Source organism: Linepithema humile, chromosome 2 (assembly GCF_040581485.1).
Source record: "Linepithema humile isolate Giens D197 chromosome 2, Lhum_UNIL_v1.0, whole genome shotgun sequence".
NCBI classification, from domain to species: domain Eukaryota; kingdom Metazoa; phylum Arthropoda; class Insecta; order Hymenoptera; family Formicidae; genus Linepithema; species Linepithema humile.
The window spans coordinates 196417-212897 of NC_090129.1; the positions used below are offsets into that span (position 1 = coordinate 196417).

Below are 16481 nucleotides of genomic sequence, written 5' to 3' on the forward strand. Positions count from 1 at the left end.
TACAAATTTTAGTTAGAAAATGTTTTGATTGTAAAAATATATAGATTATACATGCTTACTTATTGTCATTTTGTTTTTTAATCTTTTCCTGTTTCACTTTATTATTTTATTTTAGAAAGAAAGATCTTAGAGATCTAATAGTTTCTATTTAAATTTCTGAATACATTGTTTTGGACGATCTCAAAATCAAAATTCCTCCCAACAGTATCGCTAATATTTTACTTCCAAAGTATTATAAACAATATGTATTTTCTTGGAATAAGTCTGTGGAACATTCTTCCCCGAATGTAGACTTTCTGAGAAAGGAAAGCGAATACACAAATTGTTCTATGAAGAAATCATTGATCACAGGTGAAACCGAGCATAAATAAGATAGCAACATGAACTGCATTATCTTTTATAGGTGAATAGATATGAGATTTAAAACAATCTAACACATATAACGGAATATAAAGGAATATAGATATGAGATTGTTATGAAGCTACGCCTTATTGAGACCTATTTACGTTGTTAATGTATGTACGTATGCGATTATAATTTGCGTTATCAGTATACGCAATGCGAGATATAACACTTGAAATCGCACCGGCTTTTGTAAACATTGCACCTTCTATCGACGTCTATAAGAAATCGTTCTCCTGAAAAATAAAGCGGCATCTTATTCTCTACGATAAAAAATGTATTCTTATGGAATAAAGTTTTTCTCCCCGACACAGCGATCTAGATGGGTATGTATCTCGAGCTTTTGTCACACTCGTTACTCTCATCCCGCCCAAGCTGACGCGGTTAATCAATCGGCGGACCGAGGACAACACACATACATACACACACATACACACACGTCTTAGTCACGGGTTCTTCCAAATTCAGCGGTCGGAATCAATGTGGCGATTCCGTTTCCCTCTTGACGCCTCTCCTCTCTCGTGACGGCTCTCGTTCTCCTTTCTAGTCTCTCATCTCAACTCGAGTACGCCCGCTCGCTTCTCGTCGTTACGTCGAAGGCGTAGCGAGACCGGCGACGTGGTAGCGGCACACTGTCCGTTACTATTATTAGTGTGCAGCTGCCTGCGAATTACTGAATGAAAACGAAGGACCGCCTCGGAACAATGTCTGAAGGAAAGAGAGAGAGAGAGAGGAAGAAGTAGCTTCGTGCGCACGAGAGCGAGCGGCACCGTTAAACAACAGGCGTCGGACAATGATCGTAATCGAAGCCGAACTACCGTCTCGCGCGCGACAGACACGCTGCAAATTAATCGGTCCTTGCTGTGTAATCTTTCATCAACAAGCCTTTTAATAGTTAAAAAAAAATTGATTTTTACCTCTCGAGAAATCTCAGTTTGTTTCGCTTACTAGTGTTTGGAAATCCTGCCTCAGCAGGTAATTTTCAGATGTAGGTGTCAAATTTAGGTTCAAAAGATTACACTCAGGTAAACCTTTTGGACAACATTTTGCACACATCTGTATTAGCTGAGATATCGTCTATTTCACAAGTATACAGATTGCTATTTTGCTTGCAGTAGCTATACGCACAAAACTAAATTTTTTGTAGTTATCTTCTGGTTTTTCTATTCAGCTTTTTTTCCGTTCTACATCGATCTACATATGATCTATCTATACGAACTATATCGATCAATATAAAAAATTTTCAATTTTGTGTGTGTTATCACAGAAATCTGAAACATAGGAGTTGCTGGGTTGGAGCATAATACACGGCAGAGAGAAAATATAAATCAGAAAATGCAATATAATAAATTGATTTACAAATAAATTTAGTTTTGTTGCATGCAACTAATGGTGTCTCTTTCGTATTATTCTTTCGTACTTTTGCATCTTGTTTCTTGGCATTATATTACACTGATATGTAATATCGCGCAATTACGCTCATCTGCGTGCATACGTCGATCTATATTCGCGGGGGCATCGCTTCAGGGCAAAGATGGTCTGCGGAAGATCGACGGAGGGAGCGTTGTCGCGTCAACAAGTACGTCGGCTCAGGCAACGGCCGAACGAAAATGTATGACACTTCCTCTTGCGTGGATATTTTTTTGTGTTGGTTAAACGAGAGGCGTCGAGCGAAGCAGCGATCGCGCGATACAGAGCGCGATACGGAGCGCGATACGGAGCAAGACGAACCGAATCGAGCCGAGAGCAAACCGCCTTCTATTCGGCCAGTACTGGCAATTAGAGCCAATAGCATCTTCTTCCCCCCCCCCCCCCTCGTCTCCTTCTAGCCCTTGACTCGTCTCGTCTTTAATCACGCTGCTCTCGAGGTGTTGAATTTCTTGGTACGATGTTAATCTTCCCCTTTCTGTTAACGATGCCCGTCATCGTCATCATCGTCTTGATGAGTAACACCGACCGGTCGGTCGACTGGACTCGCGATTTAAGCACGATCGATAATGCTGCCAGGAAAAGCGATCGCATAAATTTTCGATATATCAGATGTATCGTAATGTTTAGAGAGCAAACAGCGACAGGAGAAATCATTTCCGAGGCTAAGATGATTTAACGCTTCGGCTTCAGCTTAAAGCCAATTAAAGACACTACATTGTGCAACTCAAATATCTCTCGCATGACCGTTGCGGATCAGCGTGTCCGAGTGCGCTCTGATGTTTCGTTTAGAAGAATCAGGATTGTTGATGTAACAATCGTGTAACTGACATAATTGTTACGGTGTTACTTCCGTGATTCTCGAAACATTAATAAAACTTTGTTAACATAACATTAATTCTTGAGTTTTTTGTTTCTGGGATCAGAATTTTAGAGAAAAATGCTATCTATGTTGCAATCAAACTCGGCTAATTTTAAAATCAATATTAATTGGTATGATTATCGATTGATGCGATTGATTGCGACAGCGAGAGAGTAATAGTAATCAATAGTAACTAATATTGGTATTATTATAATACCGATAGCCAAACGTATGACTAGCAACAGTTAGTGTTAATTGTAATCATGCGATTAGTCGTAATTAGTATTATTATTTTTAGTTTAGTATTTAGTCGTAGATAGTATTATTATTAGTTTTATCAGTAAGATATACTAGTATCACAGTAGCAGATCCAGTGGGATACCCGCGGATGCTACAGCACTGCCTGATCTCCGTCACGTCGCGGTCCAGACGCAACGCGGAGATCACCAAGCGCGTTCGAAACGAACCAAGCTTGATTTTGGTAGGGGAAGTTGGTGTGGTGTGGAGCGGGGGAGGATCTCCCTCTTCGGTGCACGAGTGTCACACGTGGAGGGGAATTTCCCCCGGTCGGTGCCGGCGGTGGCTACTCTGTCCCTTTTTGTTGCCGCCCATTTAGGCGCCACCGCAGCATGATTCGCAACTGTGTTTCTTTATCTTCGCTCTGTAGCCGAGGCTATGAACATACAAACGATTGCATGCGCTCCTGTTTCTTTTCCTTTCTTCTGCTCCGTCTTCTTTCCGTCTCTCCGTCGATCGGAGCTGCGTCCGTTATTGTCTACTTGTTTTCTTTCTGTTACTTTGAACTTTTGTCTGTTTCATATTGGGTTTTTTTTTTTTTTCTTTCACGGGATGAGACAGTAATGAATCAGCAATTGTAGGTATGACAATCGTGTTTCCGCACGGAGATAAATTGTTTCGCGATGTGCGATGTATGATGTTTAAGTTTAAAGTCCTTTAAAGTTTGAAATATATTCCGTCTCCCAGGTGTACTTTTTATGCGCAAAGTATTATACTCTCTGATAGCGCGTGATTCCTTTGTAACACTTTTATGACTTTGTCTTTCCTTCACCTTAATTTTCACTGTATCGCACACCTATGAGAATTGGTGGCAACGAAAAAACATCAAATGAATTCAATCCGTAAAAGATTTGCGACTCTTTTTCTAAAATTTTACTTGCTTTTTCTCAAATAAAAGAATTTTTATTAAAACACAAAAGTTTTTTTCTTTTGTCTACAAGATAGCTTAATGAAGTACATATGTCATACGTATGGCAACACAGATAATTCAGGTACTGATAAGTGTTTTGATACACACGCGAACCATTTAACTGTCGAGACTTCTCAAAGTTTTTCTATTCTCAGTTGTTTATAGTTTGAAAATGATGATGATTTTCTCGACGCATTTTCTATTGAAGTTCGCTACTAAATTGAAAGAATTTATTTTCAAGATTTCGCAGGCAAAAAATGGCGCGGTTAAGTCTAAAACATCCTGTAAAAATTATAATGTTATGTTTATCTAATTAAAACTATCGAAATACTTTTCCTCTCTGCACATAGAAGAAAAATCATTATTTGATAATAGTCGTCATTATATTCAATTTTCATTATTTTAAAATATCTTTCTGCATTGTTAGAACAAGTGAACGGTTATTTCGCGTTGCTTCGCGACTTTTAACTATCATTGTACTTGCGTATCCATCTTCCAGTCTGTCAGTATTCGCAGGGATATCGACTTGTGAGAAAATTCATTCGTCTTTCTTAGTCTTCGTTCGATGGCAACGATACCTAGGAGAGCCTTTTATCGCCCCCGCGTTTTCTCGAGAGTGGCTCGAGTTTCACCGTATCTTACGACCTTTAGCCTCGCTCGGTTCCGGTCACCTATACACGGTGGATGTAAAGTTTGGTATTCAACAATTTGTCCAAAGTAACCATCGGCGCAGAACGGCTGTATGAATAGGAGTGCATACGCCAGAATACCACACAGAAAACCGGCCGGATTCGAAACCTGTGTTCGGACAAAAACCTCTTGAACAACTGTGCGCCATGTGTGCGCCACGTTCGCCACTCCCATTTTCGCTCTCTTCTCCACTTGCCATCATCATCATGTTCTCCTATACCCTTCTCCGTTGTTTCTTCCCTTCGTCATTCATCCCACAGACTTTCTTAACGTATTTCTTTTCAGGGTAATAACCAAAGCAGGTAAGATACCATGTTTATCATGCATCACCACCGATCAAATATTATTTATGAAATGAACCGAAAAAAAACCTTCGACTTTTCACTATTTCCTTTCTTTTCGTTCACTATTATGTTACAAGTGTAACCTGTCTTATTAAGTTTCCGAGTAAAAATGTCTAAAAAGCAGTATTGAAGTACATAAGAGAAACCAACATTCTTAATACTTTTCAATTTATTAATTCGTTTTTTGCAATGCCTCCGCAATGAACAGAATGAGTTAATTTGTCGTGAAAAATTTAAAATTACATTTGTACATCGTTGTGCGTTATTTTTAGTAGAAACAAATTAAGTCGCATTTTCTGTGGACAAGATGAGTTAATTTGTTTTTATTTACTTTTAACTACGCGCGAATAGGGACCGCTTTTTGTCAAGAAATTAGTCGACAAATTAAGAAATTTATAATAAAGTTGATTACGAAGATTTAAAGTTGTGCTAAGATTGTTTTAATTTTAAATTTGAAGTTGAACTATAGAAATGCTTAATTTTTATACATTTTTGTATTTAGAAATGACAAGAGTAAAATACAGAAGTAAGTTACGATTTGCACACGTGCAATATTGTACAAATTAAATAAAGCAAGAAATTAGAATTTTCTATACAAATAATATTCTCTTAAAAAATAATATTTTATTCGTAAAGATTAGAAGGCGCGCGCGTGCGCGTGTGTGTGTGTGTGTGTGTGTGCAAAGCTAAAGTTTTTTTTACTCCTCAAGTATAAGTAATATTCGATCGACAACAGTGAACAATGAATAACCAAGTTCTTCTCAAGTTCTAACGTCAATATTAAATCATAAAGATCATTATTATTCACGGTTATAATTTTATAACGTGAGTAATCGTGTGACAAAGGAACACACGGATCGGTCACACAGGTTTCCTGCATTCCCTTATCTGCCAAAGGTTTAGATTATGCGCCGCACATTACTCACTACAGCAAAGCGTGTGACTATGAAAATAAGCGATAGTCAAAGCCAATATCTCGCACTATATGACGACACTCGGAAGCAAACAGAAATCCGAACGCCACACACGCGCACTTTCTCGATCGTAACAAATATTTGCCTCCTGACCCCGAGACAGAAAGGGAAAGAGATAGGAGGAAAGATGAGATGCATTATATTTAATGCCCCTAACTTGGATCGTGTGTTGGCATACCCGGTTAAGCTTATCCAGCGAATATACGAAAAATGTGCGACGTATCTACTAGCACATCAATATTCTCTCCAGCGTGACACATATACATTACGAATATCATATATACATTATACAAGGTGGTCTACTTAATGACTGCATCTTAAGTATCTTTCAGAAAAAAAGAGCGAAAACAAGAACATTCATTATTTCAAAGCATGATTTGGGTTTGCTATATGTATATACGGTTATGGAGATATAAAATAACACAAAAAAGATTTATGTTCCCATAGAATGGTACAGATCCTTATATGATGTAGTGTCTTTGAAAAAATAATAATTACTTTGGGAAAAGCGTTTAAAGTGCACGAGTCAAGTGCATCCTATGTATTATATATACATATTTTCACAATCAAGTGAGCTAATTATCGATACGATAATAAAAAAAAATGTCTCAATCTGCCGTTAATAACGATTCTTCAGTAAGTTTCTAATTTGTTTCTAATTACTTGTGACAACTTAATGCGAATTGAATCATTAGAAAGCATTAAAAATTAAACATTTTATTTGAATAGAATTTAAGATTGAATAAGTTACAATTGTCGCATTATTGAAAAAACTATATTTTAACAAAGAAATTTGATTTTGATAAGTTAAAGAAGATCGAAGCTATACGTTTACTTTTTCTGTCATCAACAAAAATAGCGGCAAGATTTTCATCGCGTTGTGAAAACAATTGTAACTTTAACTGGAATTATATCGATTTTGTGTTGTACACAAGTTTCTGACGTTTTCGTTTTCGCTGTCTCTTTTTTTCTTTTTGCTATCCTTGTGCGATGACGTCTTCTACTCCGAAAGAGATAAACTCGACGACGCGAGATATCACGCAGTCGCATGATTTTTTGCTGTCAAAGGTAACGTTGGAATGCTTCGAGAATTGTTTTTACGCTTGTTCAATTTATCTCACACGAAAATCTTACATACTGTTTATAGAAAAATATAGTTTGTATCAATTGCAACTCTAGCGAAAATAGATTAATTAAAAAAGAAAAAAATAATTCTAAATTAGACAAGAAAGAATTATATTTATAAAATATAAAATATAGGATATATCTCATGTTTTCTTTCTCTCTTCTGACTTTATGACTAATTTGAAATCGTATCAAACTTATATAAACACGAGGATTAACTAGAAGTGCAACTGTTTTTTTTTCTCTTGCATACAAGTGATATGGGAAAATAAATCTTACGTTAATCGCTATGTAAAAATAATTTTTTTCAAAATCATGGTATCAGCCACAAAATTTGCATTCGAGAAAATAATTTTTCGTGCCCAAAGTGGGATTGGCCAGGAAATTGACATGAGGAAAATAATCTTTTATGTCCATGGCATTGGCAACGAAATTTGAGCTCAGAAAAACTATCTTTCATATTCATAGTATCGGCCAGAAAATTCGGTAGCTATTGAAGCTCTTGTAAATTTAGCAGAGAGAGAAAGAGAGAGAGAGAGAGAGAGAGAGAGAGAGAGAGAGAGAGAGAGCAAGGTGAACAGATTACATGTAGTTGAGAGAGGGAATCTGTGTAGGAAATCGAAGCAATTTACCTATGGATCCTGCGGGTCGTGAATACAACGATAGTTGCCATATGGGTGACAGCCCGAGGGCCCTAACCTCCGTTCCTAATACTCTGATACCCTATGTGAGTTACATTCGAGGAATCGATGAGGTACGCACGAATCGAAATACCACGTACCCATAACCATCTCTCCCACTCTCTTCCCACATCCCCCCGCCTAGGAGAACGATTCTGCAAAAACGTGCCGGCATGAGATCGTGTGCACGTGAGTCATCGATATATTCGCCACCGAACGCTCTGTCGTTCCCACGACGTACTCTCTATAGAAGAAATGCTATCCTTTCCCGACGACGAGGATTAACTTTGTGTCATTCAAGCGAAAAGGTTGCGTCATTATGCCGGTGGGGGATATCGCACACCCCAAGGCAGACGTTTCTACAAATGAACAGTGGTATCAGAGATGGCGATAACCACTAAGATGAGATTTTAATTATTTTCTACATGCACATCATTGAAATTCATCATTGAAATTATTCAAACTACGTTATTATTGTGGAACGTTGCTTTTAAAAGAAAAAGAAATCTAGTGATATGTAAGGAGAAATGATCGGGACGCTTGTCTTGCGAAATTAAGAGTTCGACGCGTTACTATGGAAATATACAATGTCACTAGGAAGGATAGAATACAGTTTGAACTAATTGAAAAGTACCGCATGTGTGTACTGGCCGATAGCCATAAATCTGTCGCGAAACGCGTACGAATTGTGGACGTAGGGCGTGTTTTATCGCGAGCGACAGGCGTCGCGGAATAGGTCTTCCGTTAATACGTGACGAATCGCGGGCACGCGTATCGCGATAAATTTCGATTCTGTCGACACGCGCGCGCGTTTCTGACGACTACACCCGCATTATTTGAGGAACAATCATGGCAAATTTGCCGTAGCAAGTATCGCACTGTAAATAATAATTGTTTAACCGTTCCATTGGATTTTCCAATTGAGTTGTATCAAACTATGCAATTATTTTTTGTCGTTAAAAAATAAAAATTATACAATCAAAAAAAGCATTTAATCGACATTAAAATTGGTTTTAAATATTAATCAATCGTAATAATCAATTATGATATTAAATTAAAAACGGCAATTATGTTATACAATGTTGTTGAATTTTCGCTTCCCACTTACATTAATAAGAAATCGACGTAATTATGTTGCATTAATTTGACCAAGTCTCTTCAGACTGATTAACGTACCACAAGTTCTGTGATATGCGTCAATGTTCTTTTTTTTCTACTTTCAATCAACATTGATTTATCGTGGCACGAGGATACCTCGTAGTGCGCGACTCGCCTGACATGTTCCTGATAACGAGATGCGAACACGCGCGCATATTATTGTGCAAACGCATCGTAACTATAGCAAGACTGAATGAAGTCTGTAATCTCTTTAAGATTCTCATTTCAAATATCAAAAATGGACTTTGAAATTATGAATTTTACCTGCTGTTGTTTTGAAGATTTCATAGATGCATTTTTATAGGACGTATGTATTGGTATATGTTTATAATTGCTTAAAAAAGATTATCTGATCTATGTTAATTTTTATGAAAATATTACACTTGATCATTATAATATGAAATTACTCTACAATCACATTTGTTGTAATGCTAAATATTAGTCTTTTATTATTATATAGGACTGTAAAAAGCGGATGAAAATTTGTATAATCACGCACCGGTGATATTGATCACGAATTTAATACCTAAGATAATTATTCGTATAAATGACGAGCGGTCTTTAATCCTAAATCATGCACACACACACACATACAGGTACATCTTCAATGTAAGAGCTGGAATTTAAAGGGATTCGGCGGTTATGCATTCTGGGAAGGTGTGCACTGCGAAATGCAGCAACGGTGCCGTGATGGATATTGGATGTGGATGATGGGGTAGCCACACCGCTCCGCGCACGACGAGCGGCTATGGGGTAGCAAAGCTAAGCCAGTAATGTAATAACTTGAATAGAGGGGCACGCAGGCGGAAAGAACATAACCTACCCCTCCGAGTGTCCCTTTCCCTATCTCGCTTTCTCTCTCTTCCACGATGTACACACACACACACGCGCGCGCGCACACACACACATATTCTTCTCTCTCTCTCTCTCTCTCTCTCTCTCTCTCTCTCTCTCTCTCTCTCTCTCTTTCTTTTTAGAACACATGGGTACATACGAATCTGCGCACGTATAACTGCTGGCGCGGTGCACGAAACGTGGCTCGAGGGCGGCTGCGGGGGTCTTCACCCGTGACTGGGAAGGTACCCCACGTACAGTCGGTCACGCTAAAAGGCTTTTAGTACTCACTCGTTCGCCGTTATTGAATCCCAAGCTGCGCTTCCTCGTGCCGACCGATAATTGCGAGAAGTTGCATTTATACATTCGCCAGTTGCATCTTTGCGTTATTTTCTTAGCTCACGAAGTCAATGTTGAGGTTTTCTCGAATGACTCGGGTCTCTGAGGACAGATAAAAAGAAATACATTTCGCACCAATTGTTTTAAGTAGTACAAATAAAAATAGACATAATTATGCGAGCTTATAAATCGGGATTTATCGATATATCAATTTGAATTCTCACTTTAATATTCACAAGATATTTTACAAGTTGAAAATTACTTGTGTGAGTTTTCCTTATATTATTCTATTTGTCGAGATTTAATGTTAAAAATATCGTTGTAACTCTTACAAATTACAATTTTATTAACGTAAAATCTATTGGAAAAATTACATCAAGATTAAAGCTATTTAATCTGAATGAGAATCTGAATCTCCAATACTCATGTATAAATCTTAAAAAGATTTTATTCGTCTCTGTTCTAATTAATTTAATTGGAAAAAGTCAATAAAGAATTATTGATGAATAATTATAATATTTTCTTATGAAACTAATATATTCAGAAACACATAAATATTATGCTAATGTTAGAAATTGCCACAATTTACAGCTTTGCACTGAGTATGAGACTTCATCGATTGTCGCACAGTGGCCGTACGTTATATTACGGTATTACACAAAGACTTTCTAGTAAAACTTAGAATTAGTGACGCGATTGACTGTACCTGTACCGCAGGAGGGTGATCCCGAGAGTTAAACTCCGCGATTCGGGAACGCGGCAGTGAGGCGGGGGGTGAGACGGGGGTGGTCGATGCTCTCCCAGTCAAATACAGGAGAAAAAGACAGGGTGAGCGAGTGAATGAATGGCTTCCAATCTGTTCCATCCCTTTGTTGGAGCGGCTCGTGCCGCGTGTGCAAATCTACCCCTGTTTCACCCCTCTGCCTCTTTTCCCCCGATCCCCTGGTCACCCCTACCGGATTCTACCATTGCGCACACGCCTCACACCTGAGCACAATGGGCGGCCGATTTTGTTCTCCCCTGATCCTACCTCTTCATGTTTAAATACGTGCAGAATCTATATGTCCGCACATATTTCGTTTTTGTTTTCTGATTTTTCCTTTGCTTTTCGCTTCGCAAAAATATCATGCATGTTTTGATATGTGGATATCGAGATATTAAAATTGTCAAGTGAAACTGGAGAGAATGAATTACTACGGAGATATGTAAACATTCTAACTGGTTATCAAGGGCTGGTTTAATCAGTACTGATGACGAATTGGAATTGGAATTCCAAGTACGTGATGCGTAGTTTTAAAATTTACAAAAAAAATTTTGAAATTTAGAAAAAGTTTGAAATTTCAAAGTGATATGCTTAGTATTGAATAGATTTAGTCATATTTTTACGCAAAGAAACAATAGTAATGCAACTATATGCTGTCGAGTCTATAAATTGAATTACAAAGTATATATATATATATATATAATTTGTATATAAGATAATGTTGTCTACGAGAAAAATCGAGCATTTATCGCTATCAACGTGTGCAGAAACGAGCAAACAGATCTTTTAATGGAGAGATGTATTAATTTGTTCTATGAAAAAATGTCCCGACCTTTAATTCTATGAATCGCTTGGCAGCAATGTGAAACGAAACAGTACGAGTTGATAAAAATACAAATTAGCATGTAACAGATTCCGAGCGTAATTAAAAAATGTTCTGTAGATCCAAACCATTATATCATTTATACATATCAGATATGTATCTCCACTTCTTTTAAAACATATTTCACACGGTCGGACATTTTCGTACGAATTGCTGCAACGGCTTTTTGCCCGCACACTCATTCAGTTACTTATAGTTACTTATCGTCAATCTCAATTTCGGCAACGCGCTCATCTCATGATTCATAAATTTCGATACATGTGGGTCCACGTGTACCTGATCAAAGGCTATTTAACTCAATGCCTCTATATATACCTTAACAACTCGTAGGTGCGCACGAATGGTGATCGTTAACAAACATGCGGGCACCGCGGTGGGAATTCCACTTAATTTAAGTGTAATTGTTTAATTGAGGATCCTCGCCGAGGCGCTCACCGCATAAATTGGTCGTTTACGATTCCGTTCTTGCATCGTATATTTTCGAGAGCGTCACAGCGTAATATAAAAATTACAATTGAGATATCATTTATCTTATGCAATTTTCTACTTATTTTCTCATCTTTTTATCATAACAATTGACAAAGTAAGAAAGTAAATTTAATAATAATCAATTGTTTTTCATACATTAGTACATTATTCTACTTTTAACAAAACATATAAACACAATAAAAACTTGTAATAGTAAAAAATAATTAAAAATAAAAACAATATTTCTACAGCAATTTATTTTAATTGTTATTGAACGTTGAAATCTAACATTGGATGTATATTTTTATTTATGTATTCTATACCAAGAAGTTTGAACACAACAAAAAATATCTTTTTATCATCTTAGATTTAAAAATAAACCGTTATGCACAATACATTCACGTCGATATTCTCGATAACGAAATACAAAGTTGCAATAAGCCACTGACTCTATAATCGTCGTCCAGTGTTACAACTGTGCTGTAGTTTTATAAAATGGTTCTGAGATAGCATCTGCATCTGGAGAATACAAGTATCACGGGACAAGATACGGGAGAAGAAGTCGCGATAACATAGAAACGGCACGGGTGGTTGAATTTGGCCGCGATCGCGGAGAAACGATATAATATATATTTCACGGCGAGAGATCGTTTCCACGATCGCCACTGGAAAGATATAGTGACGGGGGTGAAAATCGCGCCACGTGGCCCGCGGGTACTTGAGGAAGAACAAGGGGAGAAGTTGGACTAGCATTACCGGCCCCGGCCCTGGCGAACGTGAGTTACCTTTACCGCGTTTGCTATTCTCCATTGTGCATGACTACGATACGGGACCGTGCAGGGGAGGCTGCGAGAGAGATCGCATGAGTCATACCGAGGCGAGTTTCGCTCGCATTGGCGTACATCATCTTTCCGAACGACGAAATATCACGGTATTACATTTCGAATTCGTATTCCTACACGGATTTCTATAGAAATATGGATTAAAAATAACTTTAATTTAATATAATTGTATTTTTCGCAAGAAGAAATAGTTATTTAAGAGTAAAAATCGAGATATTTGAAAATTTTTATCGAATACCGTTTCGACTATGATGCTGTGATTCTCTTACCGCTTATGATTTATTTGTGTAAAAATTAATGAATTATCTAATAATATACTTTGCACACTTTACGAAGATAATGTCGTTGATTAACTATAGAGAAAAAGTGTGTTGTTTTCTTTCCTTTAAATAATCCTTTATATGTACAATTGGATAAAATGTAAAGTGCAATAATTTGATTGATAATGAATATAAATAAGTTGCGTATCACAAAATATAATAAAGATTTAAAGTAGAAATTTACAGAGATATTTTGTATAAAAAAATATGAAATGAGTTTAATAGATTAATTCTAATGACTATTATTTCTTTCTTATCTATATTACAATCTTTTGTATGCTTTGAAAAATAATATAGAAAATTTATCTGTTGAGGGAACAAACAATCAGTTCTAAATTAGTTAAGCACGATCACGGACAAATATCGAAAAGTCTACGTTAATAGGAGTCATCTGTGGATACCTGCGAATTTATTTGGAATCTCTAATTGCAGATCTGTAATTCATATTCCTGATGGTATGGTTCAATTTTAATTGATCAAAGTAACCTCAATCAAAATTACTGATATGAACGATCATTGGAAACGATCCGTCGCGACATGTTGCGTCCCTACGTCACTGCACTTGGTCAATGCATCAATCCGGCCTGCATCTGTATGTATTTACGCTACGATGAGAGGGGCGGAGGGGGGCGAACTGGGGAGGAAAACCCCTATGTGACATCATCCCCCACGCTGGCGCGCGCCCGCTTCGTTTCGCTGGCTGACTTCTGTCGCCTAACTCCAAAACACCCCTGGACCCTGCCACCTCCCTTTACCTTTAATCTTTATCAATCCATCCAGCCGAGTCGCCGAATCGAACGCACGAACGTGCACGAGACGAGACGCACGGGATGCGAACGCCACCGCGCATTATTCACGGCCGATAGCGCCTTCACCCTCGGCCCGTCCATCTCTTTCACCGAGTTTCACCCTCTCTTCATCCTCATCCTGTTTCGTGTGCCCTTCGTAGCCTCGAACTCTCAAAACAGTTCGTCTTTCGACAAATGAAAATGGATAAATTGCTAATTGTGACGCGGATCACAACTTTCTTTATTTTTACTGTTTATCATTTTATCATTTCTTCATCGATTTGAATATTAAAATCATTTCCTAATAATATATCAACGTTAACATTAGCAATATTAATAATAACAACATTTTTTGGTCTTACAAATACCTTCACTTTTCCTAGTTAATACCTGCGTTATTATTATCGCACTTTAATAGCATTTTATCAATTACATTGCATAATATTACATATAATATGACTGTTTATCAATTGCTCTCCTTATGCACATTATATTTAAAGACGAGTTCCTCAAAAATTAATCTAAAAATTTATCTAATTGATATGTGATGTATACAGGATGCCTTAGAGGCCAACCGTATCACTCATTAATATCAACAACTCAGCTGCGAGTTGTTTTATCTTAATATCAGCATAAAAGAATAGATTTGCAAATAATGTAAAATATACAAAGTGCCAAACTAACCCGTTAGCAGATTTCTGAGGTTTTTGATATAATAAGAATATAAAAATAAATATGCGATACATCTAAATAAATTTTTCAACATTTTGACTAATAAAAATTTCAAATACTTTCCATTTAAAAACTAGTAGCCTCGACATTTTGGTATAGAGTTTTGTCGCCAACTGATCTCAGGAATCTGCTATTAATGGATAATACAATTGGTTTGGGATGTCCACTATAAGAATCATAAAATAACCTTTATTATGTAAAATAAGATCAATTGCAAAAAATGCTCTAATGTCACGATTATAAAAATTATATTTATATTACGCTACAATTTATTAAATTGGAAAGAGACCAGCCGAAAGTAAATGTGTAGTTTGGTATTATAAAATAAAGATTTATGAGCCTTTCTTTTTTGTAGAAGCGATAGTTACTTACAATTAGTATCTTGTGGCACATTGATACGCTTTAACAATTCAAGCAGTTTAGAAGATAATTCCTAAAATGTTTAAACGTACTGCACAAAAGTGCTGAATTTGATTTAAGGTTTGTAAAGACACTGACTATGGTTTACACGGACACTAATGTTTAGGAATATTTAGATTATAACTACTACTAATGTAAAATATCCATAAAGTGTAGACACTATTCGTCGGTATTATAATTTCAAATCGGCGTAGTGTTATTTACTTGACATTTTACGGTAATGTTGTAACTACGGATGTTTCTAAACCAGTGCCCGCGTAAACTGATGTAGTGCACACTATAAAAAATTACTGACTGACAATTCAGTCGGGAGCCCGATAGGAAACATCGCATCACTGATGTATACTTTAAACCAAAATATATTGTTAGTATTTTTAAAAAACCACACCTATCTGAACTTGTTTTTCATTGGTATACATATATTTCATTAAAAAACACAAACACCACATGATCATAAAACTTTTCGGATGTAAGACTGATGACAGAGAACGAGATAGAAGTCGTAGTCGTGGATGCCACAAAAAGTTATTGTGTGGATACGTTTCACGACTTACGTTTTTCTCTGCCTTACCATACGTCCACGACTACGACTTACATCTCGTTTTCTGCCATCAGCCTAACTAATATTCCGTAATGGATTCCATGACGCGACGTCAGTTGAGACTGCTTCGATTGCATTTGTTACATTGCTACTGCGTCTTCGCTATTGCGCGACATCCACGCATCGGGTTATAAAACCATAGCATGTCTGAAATTTTAGACAGATGCTGCTTTCAAATATGTTGTCTAATTTTTTGGACACCAATTCTAAATATTTCGGACAGACGCGCCACTATTCTGAACTTGCAGAGAAACTACTCTGATAATTAAGACAGATTGTCTGAAATTACTTTCAGGCAACCTGATCTGAAAATTCAGACAAAAATGTGTTTGAATTTTTAGGCAATTTTTTACAGTGCACATAAAAAGTAGTGCATATAAAAAGTAAAAATGTTGAGCGTTTTTCTCGACCATTTTTTGTAAAATTGTTTATATTTTGTGATGGATTGTCATTTTACAGGCACCCTGTACGATATCCTAAACTTAGGGTGACTATTTTCAACTTAATGATTAACTTTAATCAACGATTCGAACTTGTCGACAAAATGGCAAACATGAATAAAATATCATCAAAAATTTTTTTCCTTTAATGATATTTTATTCCTCATATTAGTAATTCGA

At 36.9% G+C, this 16481-nt stretch overlaps 1 long non-coding RNA gene across 1 annotated transcript; it reads right to left on the reverse strand.

The window, feature by feature from the left end:
* Positions 1–348: 348 nt before the first annotated feature.
* On the reverse strand, positions 349–7977 carry LOC136997766 (uncharacterized). The gene is made up of 2 exons (XR_010888410.1): positions 841–7977; positions 349–639 (listed from the first exon to the last, which is right to left on the reverse strand). It is a non-coding gene; the product is annotated as an uncharacterized lncRNA (long non-coding RNA).
* Positions 7978–16481: the final 8504 nt, after the last annotated feature.